General features: G+C 55.3%; 1 protein-coding gene across 1 annotated transcript in view; it reads right to left on the bottom strand.

The window, feature by feature from the left end:
• Positions 1-18,386, bottom strand: part of LOC102503351 (transmembrane protein 132D) — a 399,636-nt gene that overhangs the window by 239,091 nt on the left and 142,159 nt on the right. The window lies entirely within an intron of this gene.

Below are 18,386 nucleotides of genomic sequence, written 5' to 3'. Positions count from 1 at the left end.
GAACGAGTGAGCCTGCCCACGTTTGTGAGACCGGCCGCCACAGGGAATGGCTCGCCCGGGTGATCTCGCTCCACGTGCAGAGGGGGAAAGCTGAGGCCCCCACACTAGGAATAAGGACAGCCCTGGACGAGCAGGTGGGGAGACAGGGCCGGGCCCACCTGGCCCGGGGCCTGCTGTTTCTGCCCCGTGGTCAGCGCTGCTGTCACCACCGCCCGCGTCCTTGCTGCCATTCCTAGCCCGTGACCAGCCTCTCCTCCACATCTGTTTGACCCTAACTCCCCCCAGTGTGCCTGAGGCCCCCACACTAGGAATAAGGACAGCCCTGGACGAGCAGGTGGGGAGACAGGGCCGGGCCCACCTGGCCCGGGGCCTGCTGTTTCTGCCCCGTGGTCAGCGCTGCTGTCACCACCGCCCGCGTCCTTGCTGCCATTCCTAGCCCGTGACCAGCCTCTCCTCCACATCTGTTTGACCCTAACTCCCCCCAGTGTGCCGTGAAGTCTGTGAAGTCAGCGCGTTTTCATTTTCACCGAGCGCACGGACAGCCCAGGCTTTCCCGCCCACGGGGAGGTGGGCTGCGAGTGGCCCCGAGCACCAGGCGGGTGGGGTGGCCCTGGAACTTCCCCGCATCGCAGTGAATTCTCGGGGGCTGACCCCGACCCACTGGACGCCACGCGCACTCTTCATCACTGGACACCCCTCGTTCTCACATCCCCTAACGCTATTAAATCTCAAAGCTCAGATAAACGTCCCGGCGAGCAGTAAGCCCGACAGCCCACTGACCCCTGTCCTGCGCCGTCCTCCCGTCCCAGTGGGAGGGCGAGGCATGCGCGCCGTGTCCTGGGTGAGCCAAGGAAGAGGCGCGGCAGGACTGGGCTTCTTGTTCGTCTTAACTTTCCTCTGGAACACGGACAGTGAGAACAGACACGGCATGGCAAAGAGACGAGACTGCAAACTGCCGGCAGTGAGCTTACAAACGGCCAGGGTGTCTGAAAGGGGTCTCCTTTGTATTTTCTCTGTCCCTTGGGGAAGTCGGAAGGATTTCGTGTGTCTGTCGGTTACCCGTGACAGAGAGCACACATGCCTGAGAGAGTCGGGGGCCCCTCCCCAGGGCCTGGTCGTGTATCACCCCCTCCTCTGGCCCTCCACCCTGCCGGGACCCTCCTTCATGTACCCGCAGGTTTCTAGGCCGGCGGGGCTAGGGACTCAGACCGTGGTCGGCACGTGGTTCAACTCTGCAGTCAGCAGAGGCTGGGCCACGTGAGAGCCTGATGCAGAAGTATCCAGGAACACAGGCAGCTTCGGTGGCACCTGGGAGCTGACGATGACAGAAGTGGCGGCCCGAGCTCACGGCCCACGTCGACAGCTCCTACTCTCGGTCTCGAGTCCCCTCCGCCGTCGAGACCACGCCCTGCTTTTAGGGGTGAGAGGAGGATGATGCGCAGGAAAACGGGCAGGGCTGTCCCCAGTGCTAGGAGTTTTCTCACAGAAACACATTTTAATACATGGTGCAGGACTGAACACAGAGGCCTAAGGGGCTCACGGTGCCTTGACTGTATGGGATGCTGTGGTTTAGGTAAGACACCTGCTCTCCTTCTGGGAGTCTGGACGGAGTGTCCACGACCAGCCCCCAGTAAGACCTAGACGCCTGGGCTCACGGCGGCTCCTCGGTAGACAGTAGCTCACAGGATGGAGGGGCAAGCCCGCCCTGTGTGACCCCACAGGGACACTCGGGAGCCCGAGCCTGGTCCCCCAGGCCGCACCCCCGCCCTTTCTTTCGCACATGTGCTTGTGCACCCTTGGGTGACACGTCCAGGCTACACGCCGAGGTCTGAGTCCTCCTGGCAACTCGCTGAGCCTGGAGGGGCCCCGGTCACCGTATGGCTGTGACAAGTGCACACTGCTTCCTGCGTGTGCTCCTTTCGGAAATGCTCACCACACATGGAATTATCCATGGGAAAAACGCACCATGTTTGTGGAATAACCATCACTGGAGAAGCATTTTGAATGTCGTCATTTACGAACTGGGAACTGCACGCGCGGGCCAGAGGTCGTCTGACCTGAACTCTCGGGTGAGTTCTGATTCCTGCCTGCAGAAATGCAATTAGAGTGCAGGCAACCAAGATGCGTGGTGGAGAAAGTTCAATTCACTGTGGACAGCTACCATTATATTAAGATGAATTCTGGGGGCTGCCCCAATTACGCTACACTGGAATCTCACTGAATCAAATGTGCTTTAAATAAATGGGTCATCAACCCGGATTTGGCAATGTCTGTATTCTACAGGAGCGATCGGTCCACGGGCGTCTCTGATAGATAACGAGCTTACACGTGTCTTACATTTTACTCGTAAGTAGGTCATTTGGAATTCAGAGACCGTTCCTCCAATGAACCCTCTTCAAGTTCTTAAGACAGGACTTGGTTGTTATTTAACCCATGAAGCAGCTACTACTTGTTGCTCATAATTCCTTGTAGCTCTGTGAAGTTGTCATTTTCAGCATTAATTTGTCTTCCTTTTTTTGAGAGATTTTTTGCTGTCAAACATGTGTACTCATGAGAGACAGAGAGGGACAGAAAGCGAGAAGTCAGCCCTGGGGGAATGGCCATGCCGCAGTAGCTTCTCCATTCTCCCCTTGGGATTTTGGGCATGCACACACATGCACCCGGCATGAGTTTTAAGTTGCCGGTCCAGGACTCGAACCACAGTTGGCCACGTGAGAGTCCAGCGACATAACCATTATGCCATCTACTGGTCCCTGCAGCATTATTTCTAAGAGGCAATCATTTTTTCTGAAATTTATTACAGGGCCATGGGAATTGTCTTTCACAGACACCACGGAGTATTTTGGAAAGAAAAGACATTTCTAGGACAAGTGTCAGGAGTTCTGAGTCAGGGAAGGGAGATTTGCTCAAGAGGTGCTCCAGGCAGCAGGTGATCCAAGGAGCGTGTGCAGCAGGCCGGTGGCGGTTCCTCCCAGACACAGCCCAGGTATTTCCTGGACAAGGTTGGCTCGGGCTCACCCAGAGCCGCGGGTGGCCGAGCTCTGGAACCGGAGCGGTGGCTCTTAGGACAAGCGCAGCACCATCTCCACAGGGCCTCCCCAAACGTAACCTCCTTGGTCACACCGACAGGAGTCACTGCCATTCTCGGGGCGGTTTTATGACTGCTTTGAGGTTCAGTAACTACGGGTAACACTGACAGCCTGGTGGGGGTCACATAGGGATCAGCATAGCGCTTGCTCTCCGAAGACCCTGCGTGGATTTGTACGTACCGAGGTACCTAGCATGGATATGGGGGAGTCGTCACCTCCCCTCCAGAATGCACATGCTGTGGACCAGCGTGGGCTAAGGGTATGCGGTATTTTAAAACATAACAGAGTTATGTATGCAGTGTGTGCGTGCACACATGTGCGTGTATATATACACGCAATGCATGTACCTATACACGTGTGTGTTTATGTAACTCTATGTATATACGCATACCCTGTGCATAATCTACACACAGCACACACGCCCGGGCACAGCTGGATGAGCTGGCAGCCTGGGTCCCCACTGCAGGGCCACTGTGACTTCTTCCCCACCCAGTCTCTTCCGCCCAGCTGACAGCGTCTCGATTCTGTCCGTGTGATACGCCCTGCTCTCACATCAAGGGTCTCTCGCCACCCAAGCCAAGAGGTGACATGTGACCCGGGGCAGTCCTGCAGAACACGCTCTCCCCAGAACTGAATCCACTGGGGTAGTGTCTGTGGTGGAGATGCCATGGAACGGCGGGTCTAACCGGCCCAGCAGGCTGGCCCTGACCTTCCCCGGCAACCCCCTGCAGCACGCCGGGGACATGAGGGATGAAGGTGAGGCCACTGAACGATCCACGCAGTGCCAGGAGGAAGGACTTCCTGGCGTGCTTCTCCGAGGGCGCACAGCTCGCGGCCTCTTCTGGTGGACGCCTCCTGGCTAGAAGCCAACCTGTGCCCTCCAGATCCCACACGGGGCCGCACGGGGCCGAGCAGCGTCCGCCCACCCGAGGTCGCACTCGTGCGCTGTGCACCTGATAACAGCCCCCCACCCGTTAACCAGGGGAGTGTGCGTGTACCCCACGGTTCACAGAACAATGGCCCTTCTCAGGGACAGCAGGCTTTTTCGGGATTATTCCCTTTACCCTTACTTATTGTGTCTCATTCACTGTAGAAAAGAACACAAGGTCTTCTCGTGTGTAGCGGCTATGCCCTTTATACTCATTCTTTGCTAATTTCTGGTTGACCAGAAAAAATATATGTATCATTTTTCACCGACTCTGTATGTTACCCCACATTTAATAGCTTGCTTACTTTAAGAACCCCTTTCAGCCTCACCCCACATCTCAGCCCTCCTAGGCCAACACTCTTTTTTTTTGAAGAGGTTTTTGCTATAGGGTGCGTGCGCTCACCAGAAAGACAGAGAGAGACAGAGAGATAGAAAGCGAGAAATCGCCCCCCAGGGGGGAGGGCCGTGCTACAATCCCTTCTCCTCCATGCTCCTCTTGGGATCTTGGGCATGCACGCACACATTCCTGGTATGAGTTTAGGCCACCGGGTCTGGGACTCAAACCATGGTCGACTACATGGGAGTCCAGCGACATAGCCATTATGCCAACTGCTGGTTCCCCCACCAGGCTGACCTCTCGATGACGTGCTTGCTTACAATGCTGTCCCAGTCCAAGGGGCTCATCCCTCTCCCCTTCGTGAAGCGCTGGGCACCTCTCTCCACCCCTGAAGACCACATTGCCAGGTCTCCTGGCCGCAACTTCAGAGCGACTCCGATGCCTTCAGTTACAGGCCAGCGGTGCAGCAGAGGAGAGCTGGCCTCGTGGAAGCGATCAGATAAATCCTTGAACCCAGTTCTTTAACCAGGTAGGTCTGTTCAGTAAAGGCATGTCCGTGCACGGCCTCACTGCAGACGCACACGCCTCGAGACCACACACTCGGCCTAGCAGTGCCAGGACACGTGCTGTAACACAGATGCACAGAAAAGGACCACAAGTAGGAACGGAAATGTGGAGAGGCCCTGAAGCTCCACATCATCCGACCGGTCCCTTTGCATGCCATCGGAGCACAGCCCCAGAGAGATGACAACCGTGCACCGGACTCTAGACCCCCAAGCACGGGTCAAGAACTCACGCCGCAGGGAGGCACATGACGGGGCGGCAGACGGGGCTGGGCGCCACTTCTGGCTCGCACTCACACCCCTGTGGGCCTGAGGATTCTGCTTTCACAGTGCCATTGTGAGGGTAAAATTAACGTTCAAATGAAGGTCAGAGGGGCCAGCTGGTGGCGTAGTGGCTAAGGCACTGGGCTCCCACATGGTCTGTGGTTTGAATCCCAGACCCGGCTTGAAACTCACATGGGGCATGTGTGCGTGCCCAAGATCCTGAGAGGAAAATGGAGAAGAAGGGACTGCAGTGTGTCCATCCACTGAGGGGGAATCTCTCACTCTCTTTCTGTCTCTCCAGTGAACACAAGCACCCTACAGCAAAAACCTCTCAAGGGAAAAAAATAGAAGAGAAGGGTGGCCACTTTAATATGACCTTCTAAAAAAAAAGACAGGGCCTCCCCACATGTCAGCTGCCCCCTGCCGCCTGAGCTGCCAGCTGGCCCGTAGCACAGTCCTCCCGTCCAGGCTTTAGGCTGAACCAGAAATTGAACCTGAGTCCCCACGGGGTCCCAGTGAGTGTGGCACGGCACCCTAGCAGCACGCACTTCCACAGCTGGGCCTGCGACCATTTCTGGAGTCTTGCTACCCAGGAAGAACAACAGGGGCAGAGGGACAAGCAGAAGGGGGGTCACAGTGCTGTCCCAGGGCGGCCACCATGGCACGTTAGAGGGGAGACCAGTGCGGGTGCTGGTTCTCAGAGCAGGGGGGGCAGGAGCCGGAAGGAGGAAGGTGGGGCGTGGCCTCCGGGGCTAAGACTCCCTGCACAGCCCCACAAGGCCAGAGGTTTCCAGTGAACGGGGATAAATTGAACATGGGGCCCAGAGTGGAGCCATGTCATTCTCCAGGAAGCACAGGCTACACCCACGGCAGCTCCAACTACAGCACACGACCTCGACCTTGCTGCCCTTGCGTCCACTCAGGGGTCCCGTGTCCCCTCCTCGCTGATCCCGTGTCCCCTCCTCGCTGCTCCCGTGTCCTCCTTGGTTATGAAGGGCTGAGGCAGGTAGTGAGTAACGCCGGTGAGCAGGCCCAGCCAGAGTGAACTGGGCTGTGGGTGCTGCTCTGCAATGCTGGGACCACAGACTGGGTCGACGTGGACGCCCTGCGTGTGACATGCGGGTGGGCACCTGTGATCCCGGCCGGCTGGAAGGAAGGGGATGTCACAGCACAGTGAGACCCTGTCTAGAGGGTTTGCTTCAAAAGAAAGAAAGAAAAGATGGAAAGAGGAGGAAGGCAGGAAGAAAAGGACAAAGGGAGGAGGGAAAATGGATGTCCCCACTCGATATATACCGAGTGCCCACACTCAGTGGCAGAAATGGAAAGATCTGAAAATATAACAGTAAGGAGGGCAAGTGGGGGTTCTAGGGACAGTATAGAAGGGGTGGGTAGCAGGGGTGGATGGGGGGATTAGGTAGAGGGCTGGGGAGAAGGAGGGTAGCAGGGGTGGATACAGAGGGAGGAGAGTGGGGTGGGAGAAAGGGGCTCAGGGAAACATTTAACAGCTAGGTGACTGGCTGGCCCTCAGCCTGGCCATCAAGGGAGCTGGATCCCACACGGCCAACCACGCGGCTTTACCCCAGTCCCGGAGGCTTGAGAGACTTGTCAAGCTGCGTGCATGCCTAACATCCCAACTGGACGGAAGACGTAGAAGGAACTGCAGGATGACATGTCTCACTGGGGTGCTTTCTCTTCTCCCTCTCCCACTACCCTACTGTCTCCCGTTCTCTCTCTCTGGAGGGTACACCTGTTCTCTGGTTAAAAAAGATACAAGGCAAGTAAACCAAACCTACCTTTGGACTATTGCTCATTGATTCATTCTACAAATAATTTGGGATTACACCAGGCTAAGAAACTCCTACGAAAGCAGAACAGCGATGTCCCTGAGTAGGACTTACAGTTGCAGCCCCCGTCACGGCTGGGGAGTTGTGCCCCTCCCCCAGAAATCATGGAATGGAGGCCCTTAGAATGGATTTGGCCTGCAGATACCTTGTCTGACATCATTTTAGTCCATTCTGATCATGTAAGCCAATATTTCAAACAAGACGTTTTCTTAAAAAAATCTCGATTTGGCTTGTCTTGAAACACAATACAACAGTCCTTGACCTACACATTTCAACGCTGCCACCTGGCTAGGGCCGCGCCTCGGAGCAGACACATGCCCCTGTGTGCACCCCCAAACAGAAACATCTTTCCTACACACGGCCGTGGCCAACGCACTCCCATTCGTTACTTCCCACTCCAGGAAGGCAACCGAGTTCGAGACCCTCAGTTACCTCCCTTACAATTAACAAAGGATCCATAGATTCTAACAAATTATCTATCAAACCTTCACATTAAAAAACCCCGAGAACTGAGACCAACAGATGGCGTAATGGTTACGTCGCTGGACTCCCACATGGTCGACCATGGTTCAAGTCCCGGACCTGGTGGCTTGAAACTCACACTGGACACATGTGTGTGCATGTCCCAAATCTCCAGAGAACAGCGGAGAAGGGATTGTGGTGTGGCCATCCCCCTCGGGGGGTGACTTCTCACGTTTTGTCTCTTCAGCAAGTGCTTGTGTGTGCATGCCCTATAACAAATTTCTCTCAAAAAAGAAAAGAATCCCAGCAAACTCAGCAGTCCATGACATCGAGGTTGGTGTGAAGACGGTGTCACTAGGTACACAGCGAGCAATTGCAAGGCATCTTCAAAGAGCTTGTGCAAATGTGTATTATGAAAAAAATGCCTGGATATCAGATTTTTTTTTTTTGGCAATAAAATAAACTCGTACTTTAATTCCATCTTTCCATGACCCTAACGAAGTTTCCCTTGTACTTGGGCAGAGATGAAAGCTGCCTGACTGGAAGGCTCTTCTCCCTGCACTGGGGAGTTTACCTCTTGCTCTGAATTCCCTCCCACACGGTCAGAAGAGACTCTGTCGGCTGAGGCCTGAAAACAGTGAGCCACGTTCAGGAGAAACAGCGCCACGGGATAGGGAGGGTACGTCCATGGGCCACCCGGACAGCTCCATGTGGGACCTTCGAATGCACGCAGAGTGCAGACTGAAAGACAGAGTTAGCACACGACCTAATCGTGTTTATCCCACACGAAAATCTACCTGTTAGCTCTTAGTAGTATTTATTTTGTTTAAAGATTTTATTTAACTTTATTCATCCATGTGTTTATTTTAATTTGACCAGAGAGGGACAGAGTGAGAGAGAGAGAGAGAGAGAGAAAGCAAGCCGACAGGTCCAGGACTCGAACTGCAGTCGGCCATGTGGGAGTCCGGTGCCCTTAACCACCACGCGTCTAACCATCATGTCTGTCTATCCATCCATCTTTCTATCACCTTCCTGTCTACCTGGAATCTATCATTTCTTTCCATCCATCTCTCTAACAGTCACCTTCCTATCTACCTGGCATCTAACTCCCTCTGTCTGTCTGTCATCTCTAGCATGAACGGCTTCAAGTGTAACATGTTGCCTCTTGATCCTGGCATCCAAGGTCACCCATAGTCTAGACCCAACAACCAGATCACGCATGCCCAGTCTGAGCACCTCTGGACACAGCGAGGTCGTTTTAGCGCCTGTGCCCAGGCTGGCTGGCTCGATAGTGCTGAGTAGCTCCAGCTCCCCCTTTGTCAGACCTGGCGCTCCTGCCTGTAGGAGAAAGCGGAGCTCACTCTTAGGTCTGGGACTGTCCATGTGGACTCCTGCAGCCCTCCTCAGTCCCTCTCTCCACTGCTGTCCCGGAGCCCGAGGTCTGCACTCTGCTACTGCAGCCCGCTCGCTCTGGCCATGTGCACCCGCCCCTGGGCCACAGAGCTTCTGCTCGGGCCAGTGCTCAGCGCTCCTGCCGCCCCTCCCCTGTGTTCGTGCACTGGCCACTCTGTTGGTTCCCAAGTGTCGTAATTCCCCCATCCCAGGCACTCTCAGGAAGACTGGAGGAGCCTCTGCCCTGGGCATGTGTCAGAGCCGCTCAGCAGTGGGAAGAAAGACGCCTCACCGCCGACACGGGCGCAGTAGTGGACACAGGTCTGACGTGTAACACGTGCCGCTCCCGTGGTATAAGTACTGCTAGCACGGGGGCCACCCCTGAGACGCACACGCTGGCCCCCGCTCCAGTGCAGCACTGTCGCTCGCATTTCTATGCCCAGAGTTACCAGATAAAAACCCGTCTTCTCTAAGGCCCTCTTCGCCTTCCAGTTTACCGGACGTGCGACTTACATTTGACCGTGGTCACAGATACATTTGGATTTTTTACCCGGGAGAGTCCTCAGCCCCCACGTCGCTCATCTCTGTATTCGTGGGTGTCCGATGTCAGTCGCCATCTCAGCAGAAGCTCCCACGCCCTCCGACCGCGTCTCCTTACAAATCCTGGATCGCCCTTCAGACAGGACCACCTAGTGTTTCCCCAAACGCTAGACACAGCCCTGCGTTTCTCCGCCCTTCCTCCCTCCCCGTGTGACTGTGCCCACCATGTCTGGCCACGGGCGTTAGGGTTAGAGGTTCGATCCGAGGACTGATCTGGCTGGTACTCCGTGGACTGTATTGACAAGCTCAGAATGTTCAGATTTCCTCTCCCCAAAAGTCTAAACCCAAAGGCGCCCAGGCAAGGCCGAGGTGATGGGTTCCACAGGAGCCCTCATACGATGTGGAAGTGAGGAGGGCTGCCATTGCAAGCTGAAGTTGAGAGAAAGACGGGTGAGAAGAAGCGCAGAGCAGGGGTAACCGGTGCCCAAAGACATCGGCGCTGCTTACGGGGTCCCGCGAGGCTCGCCATAGAAGTGTATGTTCGTGGATGAGTACGTGGCTTCTCATCCCATGCGTCGTTTTCAGATAACTCTTTTCCGTGAATCAAAACCCTGGTACCTTCCCGATCTATCGCCACCTTGTCTACACCGTCACCCCTACACGGAGACCTAGAATTCGATATTTCCCAGCAAATGACTCTCCTTACAGAGCAGACAGGCCTCGACTCCTGCCTCCAGGGGGAATCAAACCAGCTTCTTTGGGGAGGAGGCCAGAGTTCAGCTTCCTGCGGTTCTAGTTCTCAAGGATGCAGACTCTGGCTAGACCAGATCTTCCACTTGCCGTGTCCCTACTTCTGAGATCAAGACCTGGCTTCCTTTGGGGCTTTCTTCCTATGGCGGATGGGGCTCCAGTCACCAGGATAATCCTCCTTCAAGGCTCCCTGTGACCTGAAGTCGCACAGCCCCCGCCACCTCGCTGCCTCTCTCTCTGTCCTGAGACACCAAACACCCTGCCAGTTCTCGGGCTGTCAGTAAAAACAGCGACAATAATGGGAACTGCGAGCACGGCTAAACCCACGGCAAAGCCTTCTTTTCCGAATTGGAAAGAGAAGCTGATTGCACAGAACTTGGCCCCATCGCTTGTGAGTGCTGAGCAGCGCAGTGGGTCCCTCGACTTCCGGCGGCTGCCCTGTGCTGACTGCAGGAGCACACTTAGCCACGCAATGGGACGACTTTGAACTTGAGGACGCCCTGATAAAAAGGCTTGTCTCAGTCGCAGCCCTCCAAAGAACAGTCCACAGGGGGGATGAAGTTTGGGTCTGTAGCTACAGAATTCCCCTGGGAGGACCTCTTGGCCAGGCAGCGGCCTGGGCAGAGGTGGAAGAGCTAATAAGGCTGGTGTGAGACCTCGTTCATCACACACGTGTTAGGACGGCCAGGAAAGCAACATGCTAACAGTCAGAGGTGCACGCCCCTGCAGAGACAGACAGACAGGAGAGGGAGGACGCACCCCACGTGGGGCGTGGCCATGCTGCAATCCGTCCTCCACTCCCCATCCTGTGGGGCTTTAGGGCAGGTGTGCACTCAGGCCCAGCATGTGTTCAGGCTGTGGGGGGCTGGGAAAACAACCAGCGGCCATGTGGGATCCCACTCTCTTAGCCACTAGGCCACAGGCTGGGCCCGGAGAACACACCTCTGTACCAGAGACTTTGATGTTTTAAAAAGACACTAGGTAGTTAGCAGAGGGAAAAATAGAAAAAAACATAATCTTGGACTTTTGAAACCTAGTTCACTGTTCATGTTTTATTGCCTGTACTCCCAGCCAGCCCCCAGGAAAAGATGGATGTGAAGCCTCATCAGTATTCAGACCCTGCAAGGCCTTCCCACAGCCCGGCCAGTCACTGCAAGACCCTATGCCTGGACAAGAGGGAAGACGGAAAGTAAAAAGAAAGAAAAATCTTGTTGGCAATATACAGTTACACGCACAGCTTTTTACATTATGGTTTTAATGGTTTCTTCTTCTCTCTTTAGACGTGATAAGTAAAGATATAACAGGATATGGATAGGAAAATGAGTACATAGCTCCAGATGTGGAGTTGGATCTTGGGTCACTGGACCACAGGCACCGCGCACACGTGGCTCGTGCCGTTTCGTAAACGCCAGCTTTCTGTTCAAACATGCCCGAAGTGCACGTTAAGGCAGATGCAGGGGACCCTCGTGGAGCTCACACCTCCTTTTGGCCTCCCTGGGGTGCATACCCGAGTCCCCAGTCCGGACCTGTGGGCGGTGTGGGGCTTTGGGAAGAACTCTGCTCACGAGCGTGTTCTCAGGCGAGCATGCAACACCACCATCCCACCCCCAGCTGCCAGTGCATCTCCACGCTTGCAGGAACATGCTGGTCCCGCGGTGGCCATCACGCCTGCCCCCCGGCCACCCGGAGCACTGTCAGGCTGAGGTCCCAGCTGTCCAAGCTCAGCCCAAACCCTAACACAGCCCCCGTGACAACAAGGTGACTCTCACGTCTTCCATAGGCAACGGAGCAGACAGGCTCTTCCAAAGGAGTCTGAGTGAGAAGAGGAGGACTGTCCTGGCGCTGGCTGAGGCTCACAGGGAAGACCTCCATGACACTCGTCGGCTGCCCTCCCTTTAAAGCCGTGAGCCGAGGGAATTCTGCAACCTGCCCTGGACCTTCTCACAGGTTATGGTAACTTCACTGTCTTGTCTTGGAAATGTACTGTCTACTCCAAAACCCCTGGACTGTGTGAAATGGTTTGGATTTAGTTGGAAAATAGATTCAGCCTGCACTCCCAAGCATGTCGAGCATCTTCTGTAGCCACCTGTGGATGGGGTCCGCCATATTGGACAGCAGGGTTAACAGAACATTTCCACCAATGTAGGAAATTCTACCGGATGGCAACGGTTCAGAATAACTCACAAAGCTATGTATCGCCAGGCGTATTGTAATGCTGACATTTAAAATTCTCCCTAAGCTACAAAGGTTGAAAATTTCGGAATATTGTAACTATTGACATTTTAAAATTAAACTGTTATAGCCTTCTTTTAAAAGAATTCACCGGAACCTAAATACCATGGTGATTTGATAGCCACCATTATTCACTTAAAAAAATACACAGACAGCCTCTTCTCCACTGGAGTTAGGTATTCTGGATGCTGTTTTCTCTTTAGCTTCCCTTTGTTTGACTTTTCCATGGAATGTTATTCTAACGTGTTCCTCTTTTATGTTCGAAGGTCTGTAACTGATCACGGTCGTGCTTCTCCGCACGGAAATCTGTGGAGATTCCAGCGTATGCGGCCGGTGTCTGTCAGCCATCAGTGCTTACTCATCGAATCGGGGGAATCGTAGGGCCGGGAGACCGAGGATGGGGGAGAGACGGACCACAGCTCACGGGTGCTGGCCATGAACAGCACAGGCTGGGCCCTCACAGGCAGGGTGGGCGGTGGTGCACTCATCAGGGAACTTGCTGTGTAATCACCACACAGCACCACGTAGACAGTCAATAACTGCACGTCTTGAATAGACACAGTGTTTGCCAATATTTTAATTTTAAAAATTCCACTGAAGATTTTATTATAGTTACATTGCATACCTAATCAGCTAAAATTGTTGTGAAGAATAATTCAGCTGAAGCAGGGAGATGTTACCGGAAGTGCATGGATTCATGCACGGTGTGACTCTGCAGTCTGCTAGCCTGCGCGATAGAGCGGCGGCCTGGCGTCTCCATGATAGAGTAATGGCGCGGGCCGGGGGAGGCCACCAGGCCGCTCCTGCCGTCCCTGCAGGAAGCTCGGGGTCCCCCGGCAAAGTCAGGGCCGAAGGCTTGCGTTTCGACGTAGAGCTGCTTCCGCACGGAGAGACACATGCTATTCTAGTTATGACTTTCTACATGGGGTCAGAAATGCAACATCCCTGGGGGGCCCACCTGGAACAGAACCTAAGGTGACTCCAGAATGTTCCAAGTAGGGGTGTCGGCTAAGAGGACTCAGAGACCATCGGTGAGCTGCAAAGACCTGCCCATGGCCAGCTCTTGGCTCAGGGATGGCCAGGCTTCAGCTCCCAAGGCCGGGGGTCTCAGCCTCTCCTTAAAGCCTGGGACCCTTTGGCTTCTTCTCCACCTCCCAGATGTCATGCCTCTCGCTGGGGGACTCGCACTCAGGACCAGCCGGGGAAAGGGAGCCTGAGGACGGTAGGAGCAGTTTCCTCCCGTGAAGGGGCTGTGCGGAGGGTGTCCGTCACATGGAGCCGTGAGCGGGGCCATTCCTCCCCAGTCAGGACCCGTGTCAGAGGACCAGTGAGACCCTCCCTCTTACTGCGAGGCCGAGCCAGGGTCACAGCCGCTCAGCCCCTGCGCTCCGAAAGCTGCGCTGCGACCCACCGCCCCACAGATGTCTCGGGACCTGAAAACGTGATCAAGTCTTCTTTTGTCTATTTTCTTAAAAGCAAAGAAATGGGAGTTGTGATGCTCACAGCAGGGTGTGACCCGGTCGTTGGACTGACGCTCCGTGTAGACCACTCGGGTAAAGAGCCCATGACGCTCTATGTAGGAGACCACTCGGGTAAGGAGCCCATGACGCTCCGTGTAGGAGACACTCGGGTAAGGAGCCCATGACGCTCCGTGTAGACCACTTGGGTAAAGAGCCCATGACGCTCCGTGTAGACCACTCGGGTAAGGAGCCCATGATGCTCCATGTAGACCACTCGGGTAAGGAGCAGTCCACGGGCACCTTTTCTGTGCCCACCTGCTAGGTGCCGAGGGTACGGCAGAGGACAGAGCACCCTGTCCACCCCATGGGCTCGTCTCCCCAGGTGGGGTGGACCGCGAAGGCTGGTAGGGGACAAAGAACACCTACAGAGCAGGCCACGAGTTCACTCCCTTCGGGCTGCGCTCACCCAGACCAGGAGAGCCTCGGTGGCTCTTCCGCCTGGCACCTCACCGGCACTGGCGAAGGCGAGGTGGACCTCGGGCCGGTGCCCGTGTCTACCTGGGAGCAGCATGTGGCCTTTACTTGTTTATTCTCTACCTACTTCATGAGCGAGGTATGCGAGAGTGTGTGTGCGCATCCACTAGAGAGAGAGGAGGACAGCGGCCAGCAGCCCAGACGGGGCCTCGCCCTCGGGCCAACAAGGACCTCGGGCCCTGCCTAGCACCATGCCCGACCAGGGCCAGCAGTGTGGTCAGCACGTGGCTTCCCTGCAGGCTGACAGGCAGGAACTAGGGCCCACGGCCCTGCCCGGTGGACGCTGGGAAATGGTGGCTCTGGACACGGCGGGGCGGACGTTGCCGGGCGCCGTCTGAGGGCAGAGCGCAGAGGCAGAGAAGCCTGCAATGCATGCGAGGGTGAAGAGAGGACCTGGCCGGGTCGGAGGGCCCAGGGGTGCCGGGATGCTCTCTGAGCAGGCCGCTTGCATTGGGATGCAAACGCGACGTCCCTGCATGTCTGTGACTTACCATTCGGACCAGCCGGGCTCTCAAGGTGAGCACCACGCCCTGCCCACCCATGTCGGGCCCCTCTACATGCAAACCGTCCACAGACCATGCGGGAGGCGGCCTGCTGGGTCCTCTCTGGCAGCTGCCCTGCACCTGGCTAAAGCGCAGCAGGACGTCTCGGACTGATCCCACCCGGGGACGGGGCCGTAGGGTCTGCAGCTCTTCCCGGGCGAGGGCTGGGGTCCCTCCTGTGACACCGCATCTCACCGATGGAAATCTGCAGCAGGCGAGGCTGGGAGTCCCTGAGAGGCTGCTGGAGTCAGAGTAATTTATGGAGAGCGGTCTCGCACGACACAAGCTATTTAGAGCGGCGTAATAGACCCAGAAACTCCTCTTAGGGGCTGTGGTTCTCAGCCCTGTGAGACAGAAGCCTGTTATCACTATGCAGCACCATGAAAGCAGATTAAAATTAAATCAATTTGTTTATCTCCGAGTTCTCGGCCCAATTAACATTTCAGAAAGAAAGTATTCTGTCCAGACACTAGGACAACCCTCGTTCAAATCAAGATATTAAAAATATAAATCTCAGGAGGTTTTCAGAGATAAATTTAATTAGCCAAAGGGCAGGAGAGCAGTCGAGACTCAGCTTACAATCTGTGTGCTGTGAGTGAGAGACAGAATTTCTGGACTCCATCCACTTGAATTAAAGGCGGGTGAAAAGTTTCTATGTAAATTAACTCAGAGCACGAGTGGGTGTGTGTCCAGACGCAGACATGCCCCTTTGCCTTCTGTATTAATAAACGTACTTTCCTTAGAAACGTTCACAGTGAAACATTAAAATCTCATAGAAGATACGCTATGTATTTCTTAATTCATAGAATTCATGGAGGACTTGACTTCAACCAGCCAGGAATTTCTCCAGAATCTCAGAAATCTGGCCCAGAGGCACATGTGCCTGAGCGTGGGGGGCGTTTGGGGCGCTCATCAACTGTGGAGAACAGGTGCCAGGACGTGGCACGGCTCCGCGGTCCCCCCTGAGGTGTGGCGGGTCCGCACACTCTCAGCCCAGTGGAGGGCCCGGTGCTCAGCCTGCCCGCAGCATGCCACTGCACCAGCGGCCATCGCGCCCAGCGGGCTCACATACCGGTTTTTGACCCAGCAGCTGGAAAACCACGCCAGGCACATGTGTGCACACCCAAGATCTCAGGAGGAAACCGAAGGAGAAGGGTGACTTCTCACTTTCCCTCTCCCTGTCTTTGTCCCTCCCCGGCAAGTTCATGTGCCCTAGGGCGTAAACCTAAAAACAGCAACAACAGAAGTCTCCACCATCTTGCCCAAGGGCCACAGTACTGGGCAGGTTTTGCCTTTCTAGAACGCAGTTTTTTTGCTCTTTAATGTATTTTTTTTTTTTTTTGGAGAGATTTTCACTGTAGGGCGCGTGCGCTCGCCAGACAGACAGAGAGAGACATAGAGACAGAAAGCGAGAAATCACCCCCCAGGGGGGATGGTCACGCTGCAATCCCTTCTCCTCCATTCTCCTCTCGGGATCTTGGGCACGCACGCACACGCGCCCGGCGTGAGTTTTAAGCCACCGGGTCCGGGACACGAACCGCAGTCGACTACGTGGGAATCCAGCGACATAGCCATTACGCTAACTGCTGGTTCCCGCTCTTTAATGTATTTTTTAAGATTGATTTCTTCCATGAGCCAGAGAGGCAGAGACATAGCGCTCCCATGGGGCCTCGACGCTGTCTTCCCAGCCTCCGCCAGCCCAGGATCACGGGCACCGTGTGCCCAGGGCCCTCGAGGAGGCTCCCAGACCCTTCCCACGTGGGCTGGCCCTGCTGAGAGGTGCCACGTACCTTGGCACCACTCCTGTACTCCTGCAAGGACAGAGTTGGCCCCTCTCCTGTACTTCTGACCCTCGGTGCTCTCAGCTTTGGGTGTGTGTCTTCGTGTGCAGGTGGTACACACGAGTGTCTTCTCCCGCCCGTCTTACCCCCCACCCCAAAGCCTTCAGCAGAGGGAGTGGGACACATGCTGCAAGGGCATGAATGCAGCAGCCCATGACAGCACCGAGGCTTCTCCGGGACAGAGGTTACAAGAGGCTCTTCATTTTTCCAGAAGGTATTTCACACTGAAAAACTCTGTAGTACCCAAAGCCACCTCCTACGCTGAACATCCGAGGCCAGATAAAGTCTTACGAGGGAGAATTAGTGACATTGAGGGAAAGACAGCCTGACTGGAGAAGCATCGAGGATTTCAGGAGAAGACAGTCGTGGGATTAAGGAAGAGACTCTGACCCCTAGCTGAATGTCTGTCTGTGGTAGACCTTGTGTCCAGTGCTAACACTGTAGGCATGTAACAACTGGTGCATCTCAGGGACCAGCAGATGATGTAATAGTTGTATCACTGGACTCAGCAGTTCAATTCCCGGACCCAGTGGCTTAAAACTCATGCCAGGTACATGCGTGTACGTGCCCAAGATCCCAAGAGGAGAATGGAGGAAAAGGGATTGAAGCATGGCCATCCCCCCAGGGGTGATTTCTCACTGTCTCTCTGTCTCTCTGTCTCTCTCTCTGGTGAGTACACGCACCATATAGCAAAAACCTCTCTGGAGAAAACATCGGCACATCTCAGGATCAGTCAGGACAGCTACAGATAATGGCGAGGCTGCACTTGGGGAGCAGGAGGAACATCAGCCCCAGCCCAGAGGGGAGGGGGGCAAGGAGAGCCAGGCCCGGCCGGCGGGCAGTGCCTAGGCTTCTGGAGATGGACGGCAGCTGCTCGTACATGCCGGAAATGCCGCGTTCCACAGCGTGCCCCCTCCCCCAGGAGAGCTGTCCTCAGCAATTTGCATGCTCGTCTGGGGACCTGCCTCAATTCCTGATGAGAAGTCGGATGTAAAGCGGTGACGAGCCACCGTCGAGGGCTAACGAGTGGCAGCTCTGGCCTTAGCATCACGGTCCTATGACTTGTGGAATTTATAAAAATGAAAACAGGCGGCTTCCTGTTAGGCCATGTGACACGGCTCCTGTGACACCGTGGAAGGATGTCACAGCACAGTCACAGGATCCGACAGACCACGAGGAATATGTGATGGCCTGGTGCCTTCTGGTGACCCGTCATCTGGGACAAGGCCGTCTCCCTCCCTCTCCGGGGCCTCTGGGGGAAGCCGCTCACAGCCCCTTCCGACAGCCATCCCAGCTCTGCGGCTTCTGTCTCGACCATCTTGGCCATCTTTGCCCAGAGCAGCTCGTTCTCACTCCCCGAGGGTACCCCTGCCAATTTGCCAGCTCGGACTGGGTGCCATGACCCTGGTCTTAGTTACAACAGGGGTGGCTTCGTCCAGGGGTTCTCATGGAATCCCCTGTGAGCCACTGGGGATCCCCAACAGAGTTTCAGGAACTTTGCAAAATCAAAATTTTACTTTCATGATAAAACCAAGATGTTACTCACGTTTTTCACTGTGATGATGTTTGCATTAATGGAACAAGGGGAATGGTCACCCTCGGGTTCAG

The sequence above is a fragment of the Tupaia chinensis genome, unplaced genomic scaffold, assembly GCF_000334495.1.
Source record: "Tupaia chinensis unplaced genomic scaffold, TupChi_1.0 Scaffold000211_1, whole genome shotgun sequence".
NCBI lineage: Eukaryota > Metazoa > Chordata > Mammalia > Scandentia > Tupaiidae > Tupaia > Tupaia belangeri.
This window is presented reverse-complemented; position numbering and strand designations above follow the sequence as displayed.